This window comes from Syngnathus leptorhynchus, chromosome 8 (genome assembly GCF_054491065.1).
Source record: "Syngnathus leptorhynchus isolate UIUO chromosome 8, UIUO_Slep, whole genome shotgun sequence".
NCBI lineage: Eukaryota > Metazoa > Chordata > Actinopteri > Syngnathiformes > Syngnathidae > Syngnathus > Syngnathus leptorhynchus.
Genome location: NC_141202.1, coordinates 12,986,646 through 12,994,244, shown reverse-complemented (window position 1 = coordinate 12,994,244; position 7,599 = coordinate 12,986,646). Strand labels below are relative to the sequence as shown.

Here is a 7,599-nt window from a genome sequence, read left to right as displayed (position 1 = left end):
CATGATATTGAAGTCTCGCTGTGTGTAGGCCATGGAAATTCGGTCATTTTTCCATTTCATAATGTGAGGAAGGGGCTTGGGTTACACTTTGCCTTACTTGTTTATTTTGTTTTTGTTAATCTGCTTGTTCTTATTGATTGAAATTTGTTTTTCTTCTTCTGATGAGAAATAAACAATTCCGAGTACTTCTTTGGTTGTAAAATTCGACTAAATTCTTGTGAGAACAGGCTGAATTGCGTGTGCGTGCGCACGTGTGTGTGTGCGCGTGTGTGTGTGTTTTTGCGTCAGTCAGGGTGCGAGGCATGCTGGTGTGATAGCGTTTATCACGCTTGAGCATGAAGTAGTGTCAAACTCTGTCAGGGTAGTTTAGTGTGTCTAACCCGTCCTCCGCCAGTGTATGTTTATGTGTGTGTTTAATACGAGTGTGTTTTCCCTCCTCGTGAGTATTTTTTTTCTGGTGTGTGTGTGTTGCCTTTCCTAATTCAAAGGCTGATCGCACTGACTGACAGAGACGAAGGTGCCGGGCAGTAGATGTTCATCTTTGAGGAAAAACACCTTTGAGGGGAAAAAGAGAGAGGGGAGGAGGAGTGGGTGGTGGATGAGAGGGAGCGAGAGCGAGGGAGAGCGAGACATAGAGAGAGGGGGAGACAGAGAGAGAGAGAGAGAGAGAGAGAGAGACAGACAGACAGACAGAGAGAGAGAGAGAGAGAGAGAGAGAGAGAGAGAGAGAGAGAGAGAGAGAGAGAGAGAGAGAGAGACACAGAGAGAGAGAGAGAGAGAGAGAGAGAGACAGAGAGAGAGAGAGAGAGAGAGACAGAGAGTGAGAGAGCGCGCGCGCGCGCGAGAGAGAGACGCACTATTGAGTAAGTGGAGGACGCAAAGTGGATGCAGCCGAAGCAGAGAAAGTGTACACACGCAAGTCCGAGTGGATGTACTACTGCTACGGACGGACAGACAGACGGACGGAGCAACACATGGATGTACGCTGAACGCGGACAGAGCGATCATCTGCATCCCCCGGTGAGAGAGCGGGCGAGCAAGCGAGCGAGTGCCTCGCCGCAGTGAGGCGGGCGACTGGCGCGCGAGTGCGCGAGCACAGCCGAGTGAGTGTGCAAGTGTGGACGTATTTTGCGTGTGTCCCGCTGTCCCGTGTCGTGGTTCGCATAGTCTTCAGACTTGATGCGTGCGTGCGCGCCCCCGTCGGCAACATTGGTATTCAGTGGACAGGAGCTCGGCGATCTCACTGCGCCTTTCCCCAGGACGGGATCACAGAGCGGGGATTGTGCGAGGCACCGGGAGACCCTCTCCGATGGGTGAGTGAGTGCATGCCTGTCCTCCCTCCTTCTTCTCCTTCCTCATCCTCCTCTGTCCGTTGATTTATGATTTTTTTTCTTTTTTTCCCCCAAGCGTCAACCGGTGTCTCTGCTTCTGCCAGCTCCGCTCCCCCTCCTCTTCGCCCCCCTCTCCCACCTGTTTGCCTCCACCCCATCCTTATTTTTGCTCGTTTTCTCAGCCATCCTCACGTCCTTTCCTGATGTCATGTCCACGATGTCCTCTGTCCAGTTTCCGCACGCATCCCCATTACGCTCTCGATGCAGCTGTCCTCATTTTCTTTTCTGATGCCTCTATCTGAATTCATTCTTATGTCCTCTGTTCAGTCTGGTCTTGTCGACTCGACTCTCCTCCACCTCGCTGGTGTCCATTCTCATGTATTTTCCCAATGTAGCCAATGCGTGTCCACTAATGATGTCACCATCCTTGTGGCTTCTCCTGAGGGGTCCACCCCCACGCGTGTCCACATCTTAATGTCTTTTCCGGAATTAACCGTCGTCTCCTGTTGTATTTCTTCCGGATGAATCCACCTTCGTCATCCTCCTCATGTTTCCTGATATGTCCACCCAGGTGTCCTTTTCTGATGCCTCCACCCTCATGTGCTGTCCATGCCGTCCACTCCTCCCCATATCTTCTCCCGCTATATCCATTTTCCTTCCTATTCCTGATGGTCATGTCCTCTGACATCTCCTGCCTCATGTCCTCATCTAATGAATCCCTACTCACGTGTATGGCACTTAATCCATTCTCAGGCCCTCTGCTAACATCTCCATCCCAATGCCCTCATCCATTCTTGTGATCTGCACGTCCATATCACAATCGTGTCTGTACTTCCCTGTGTTCAACTTTTCTATCCGGCCTCATCCCTCCGTCTGTCCTGTTCCAATGATTGGCTGTAAATGGTTTAGTTCAATTGTCCTGCACTCACCCCACTTCCCAATGATGAACCTGACCTCCCCCTCACATTCTTCCATTTTTTACTTGGGCTCCATCAACCCTTATCTTTCTCCTCCTCATCCTCATCTCATTCACAGCTGGCATCTGTTGGAGTGTTATCCTCTGGCTTTCTTTCTCTGGATATGCATTCAAACAGAGTACAGACGCGCCTAACACGTCACCAGCGAATGAATAGACGACTGTGTCAGTGTGCGTGTGTGTGTCAAAGTACTGCGTGTATTTCTACGCGGGTCAATCATTCAGATTGTCTTGCTTGTGCCTGTGCGAGACAATGCAAGGAGGAGAGAGGTGTGTTTTCAAGCTCAGCTCGCCGGATTGCAAGATCAACATGTCTAATCGCCTCAGGCATGACACATGCGACACGACACACGCATGCGCACATGCACGCACGCACACGCACGCACGCACGCACACAGACACACTCACACGCACACACACACACACACACACACACACACACACACACACACACACACACACACACACACACACACACACACACACACACACACACACACACGAGCACGCCTGGCTTTTCGTAGCGTTTAGCTTCCACATGCCAATTCACGCCCACCTCAGTGTTTTCACACCTCTTGGTGATTACATGTTAATTGTGGCAATAAAGGCTTTGCAATCGGACACACTCACGTGGACTAAACACTTTGGCAATGCAGCGCTCTTAAATGGGATTTTCCCAAGCACGAACGTCTTAATTATCCCAAAAAATGACACTTAATTCTGAAACCCGCCATTCGACAAAGTCAATAATGTTGCTATATTTTGGAGGCGGTAACTTTTTGGAAGTTGCAAATAGTCTTTGTCAAAATAAAACATTCATGCAAAATGTCTTCAAATAATTCCTATTCGTACAGAATATTAAAAATTTAAAAAAGGAATGTGTCTTTGGATTTGTCCAAATGCTACCAAATTTGGACCATGTATATGTCATGTATATGTCAACATTAAGGATGGGATCTTCACCATCAAAGCGATCCGATACACATCTCGATACACTCCCAACGATTCAATGCATTCACGATTCATGGAATTGCCAATGATAAGATGCGATACAATTCTCCCATCTCCTGCGATACGGTGCGATACAGTACGATTTAATTTTAAAACAATGTGATCCAGTGCGATGCGATACAATGCAACTGCATCTTACAGGTCGTATCGATTTTCCGATTGCATATCGGTGAATCTTCCCAACCCTAGTCAACATGTATATGTCATGAGCTCGCAGAGTTCACTCGTCAATTACTAGCTTTCACAATTGCTGTCACAATGCTCTTGCAGCAAAACACCACAGGAGCTCCGCTTTCAAGCTCGCCAACACGCACGCATGCACGCATGCACGCACGCACGCACGCACGCACGCACACACACCTACACACACAGACACACAGACACACGCACGCACGCACGCACGCACGCACGCACACACACACACACACACACACACACACACACACACTCTTCTAATGGCCATCCCATTCTAAACGGTCCTCTGCGAATCTGGCAATCCGTTGCCGGGTCACGTATGTCCACATTGCGGTATCGATCGGTGTGGAGAGCGAATGGACTCCACTGTTCTTTTCCCACGTGGGCCATCCGCTATACTGGACACTAACAGGCAGCCTGGAGGAGATGAAGCAGTCGGTCCTGGCAAGGATTTCTCGTGAGCTTCCAGCGCTTGTCGCTGCCTCAGGATTGCTTGTAGACATTGAACAAGTGGAAACTGTTGCATAGTAACGAGTGGAGGCAACCTGTTGTGGGAGCTCAAATTTGACATCCTCCGGCTGACTTGAGCTTGTGTGAATAAAACGATGGATAGAGCCTGATGAATAATAAAAAAAGCGTGTGTCTAAGCTCCCCATTTGCGATCGACTTTCATACCTGTCAGCTTCCCTCCGTGACTAAATGTCTTGGCACCTTATAAAAGGGCCACCTGATTTGTGACAACACAAATAAGCGGTTCAAAATTATAAAATAACGATGAAGGGAATGGAATTAATCACGGCCGGCATTTCATTTGTGCTTACAAAATGGCGCTTGTCAAATGTGTGTAGATCATCGACTGCGCCGCACACATCAAATGCACATTAAAGTCACAATTTCATGACAGCAACTTGAAATCGGAATTATTATAGCGGCAGTTGAAGTTTTTTTTCTTCTAATGTGTAAATGGCTCTATATTAGTCAGCCGTGATGACAGTTGCTCGACACGTCCACATGACGAAGAATTTGCACAAAACCCAAAACTTTGAAACCTGGACCTGTACTTCAACATCTCAAAAATAATTCCATTAACCTTATTTACCCTTTTTGTTCTTGAGAGACGAAATAATTTTCACACTCCACCACGCAAACCAAGCATTTTGTGACTATTCGAGAATATAAATTTTATTTAGAGATGAAATAAAAAAATATTTTATCTCTCCGCCATTGAGGATACCAAGCGAGTGACTGGCTGTGAATATACAACAAGAAGCGTCATGATCAAGTTTGAGTGTATCAAATCTAATGCGGGCATTGAGAGGAGAAAGTGACAGGGTGGAGTGTTTCCAAAGTGAGACGATTGAAGTGAGCGGAGACGTGAGGAGGAAGTAGGCCGAGGCGGCCATCGAGGGCGGAGGCTGCTCCGCTAACCTTTCATATGCTTCTCCATCCAGCCAACACGCAGCCTCAGCATGCTGCTTCAACGTTAAAAGTTGCCAAAAAAGCCAATAAAGGCCATCACAACACAACTGGAAACGCTTAAGGGAGGAGTGGTCCACTCTGTTTAGCCGAGATGTGAATAAAAAGACACGGCTTACTGTTTCCAATGTTGTGTTCTCACCTAGCCCCAAAGGAGCCCAAAGGGGCCCGAAGGCCATTGGAGCTCCTCCGGGGCCGCAATTGGCCAGACCGTCAAGTGAGCGTTATAACGTGTGCTTCTCATGTCTCCTCCTTGTGTCCACAGTCTTCTCCAGATGTGAAGAAGGTGGACGCGGTGACGGCCTGCTAAACCGGTAGCGGCGCAATCAAGGAGGCCCCCCTGAGGAATCCGCCATCCGGTTCGCCTGTCGAGCGGCTTGTCGGGGATCATCGCAGAGCAAATAGGCCGCAGTGATGCCCCGGCGAGGCGGCAGCGCCTTCGGACATGTCCGGAACTATCCCCCGGATATCCTGTTGAGATTGCAACATTTGGCCACCGAGCTTCTTTTCCACAAGGAGTAATTGAAAATCCACGCCTCCCCCTCCTCCCCACCGAGAAGACTTTGTGTCCCCATTCTCTTGTCAGGGCAGAAGGAGAGCTCAATTTTATATGGAACAATTTCATCCCATTTTTCCCCCCGCCCCCTTTTTTCTTAGCCTGTAGTTTCCTTTTTATCGAGATAAGGCACGGGGCAATTCTTTTTCATCCTGATGGAGTAGACCGAAGAACGTAACGAGCACGTACAAAAGCGAGAGCGACAAATTAAGCAGCTTCTTGTTGCCGTGGATGCGCTGGAGAACGGGAGCGGATAAAAACCTGCCACTGGAAAGATGACTCGGTAGACGGACAAACGTGCCGGGCAGTTGACTCATTGTCATTCTGAGCGTCGTGTGAAGGAGGAAGGAGGAAGAATAAAAGGCATAGCGAGGAGGGGTGAGGCGACGGCGGCAGCCCTGTTGTTTTTGCAGCAGGCCTGCCCGCGCCAACAGAACAGGTGGAAGGCAGGAAAGAGAGCAGGTGTGCCCAAGCCTCCTCTTCATCTGTTTGCCGTTGACTTTTTTATCCACCCCCAGTGCCCCCTCCATCAATCCGAGGGATTATTTTGTTTCATCGCTCAATAAAGACGGAAGCCTGCAAATTCCTTCATTGTGTGCCTCACACGCGCCCCTGCCCCCGCAGCTCCTAAGTGACACACCATGCGGCCCTGTGGCCCCCCCTTGGCCGCCCCCCTTGGCTGAAGCGCTCAGAAAGCTCAGATCTCCGTGCCAGATCTTCTCCTTCTTCTCCTGCTGTGACGCTTCTGATTGCCGTCTTCATTCCTTCTGTGAGTAACAACCTTCCTATTCCCGTTCCGCCTGTTCGGATGTGCGCTGTTGTTTTGTTTAGTTTTTTGACAGCAGGGGTTTGCTTTTCCTGCGCTTTTCCCGCTCCGGGCAATGTGAATGCGTTGGTGTATTTCATACTGGGACCTCAGTCACAGGGAGGGCGCTAGACCGGGGCTTTGAGGGGCCACAGAACCCTCAAAAATCTTTGTACACACCACTCAAGCCCATCCAGCATTTTCTTTGATATTCTAAAATATATTTCGCATATATCAGTCAAGTCCCCCTTTAGCCCCAAGAAGGGAAAAAAAATCTGTTCCCAATACCGTCACTATCACGCTGCAATTATCGAACCCATCAATCGATGCAGGTCACAACCAAGGGAAAAACACGTGCAACACTGAAGTAGAAAACATTACACTTAGCTAAAATCCTTATTATTAAATGTATTGACGTGTGCAGATTGTGACAAACTTGCTTTCCTTGTGGTCCCACCAACAAATCAGAGGGCGGAAAATTCTTTGTCATCAATTTAAAATCGGTTTGGTTAAAGAAACAGCCTCGGTCATTCCTCAGACCAGGGGTGGCCAACCAGTCAGAGACTAAGAGCCACATTTTTTACTGTGTTACCGCAAAGAGCCACATCATACACATGAGCACACATGAACAACCCCCCAGACACACACCTACACACACTCACTCGCACACAAACGCACACACACACACACACACACACACACACACACGCACGCACGCACGCACGCACGCACACACACACACACACACACACACACACACACGCACACACACACTTCTGCTCAGCCAAATTTATTGCGTGACATTATCATGTCACAAAGCGTGACAGTCTCTGAGTGTTTCGTAATTTTTGGGAAAAACTACCTGTTTTTCTGCCTGACTTTTCAAAGTGTCCAACTTGCGCTTGCGAAATTCAGTCCCTTTTGGAAAGTCCTTATCGAAATTAGCATGAATTGAGCTGAAGTGGCGCTGAAGATTTGAAGCTTTGAAATGCGCTAATGACGTCTGACATATCAGGCAGAATGGCTGGCCATTGCGTTCAACAAAAAGATATAAACTTTCCCACTCTTTTAAAAACGCCCTGTGTTCATCTTCATATTTTTGTTTAGCTGTGTATTTTCTCCCTGCCCTTTTGAGAGCGGAATTTACACTATTTGCTTCCTTGAATGGGTTTGCCCCTCTTCCTTTGCAGGATTTCACCTCATGCGCATACGTGTTTGACGGAAATACCATATTGAACTCAAGCGAAGC

The 7,599-nt window shown here is 48.5% G+C and overlaps 1 protein-coding gene across 2 annotated transcripts in view; it reads left to right on the top strand.

Moving 5' to 3' along the window:
* Window positions 1-255: 255 nt before the first annotated feature.
* grik5 (glutamate receptor, ionotropic, kainate 5) overlaps window positions 256-7,599 on the top strand; it is a 77,874-nt gene continuing 70,530 nt past the window's right edge. The window contains exons 1-3 of one of the 2 annotated variants that reach the window (XM_085917776.1): window positions 256-1,020; window positions 1,260-1,313; window positions 5,255-6,314. The gene's annotated coding sequence lies outside the window, so the exon portion shown is untranslated. Of the gene's footprint in view, window positions 1,314-5,254; window positions 6,315-7,599 lie in introns of both variants that reach the window. The other variant, XM_085917775.1, reaches the window with a different exon arrangement.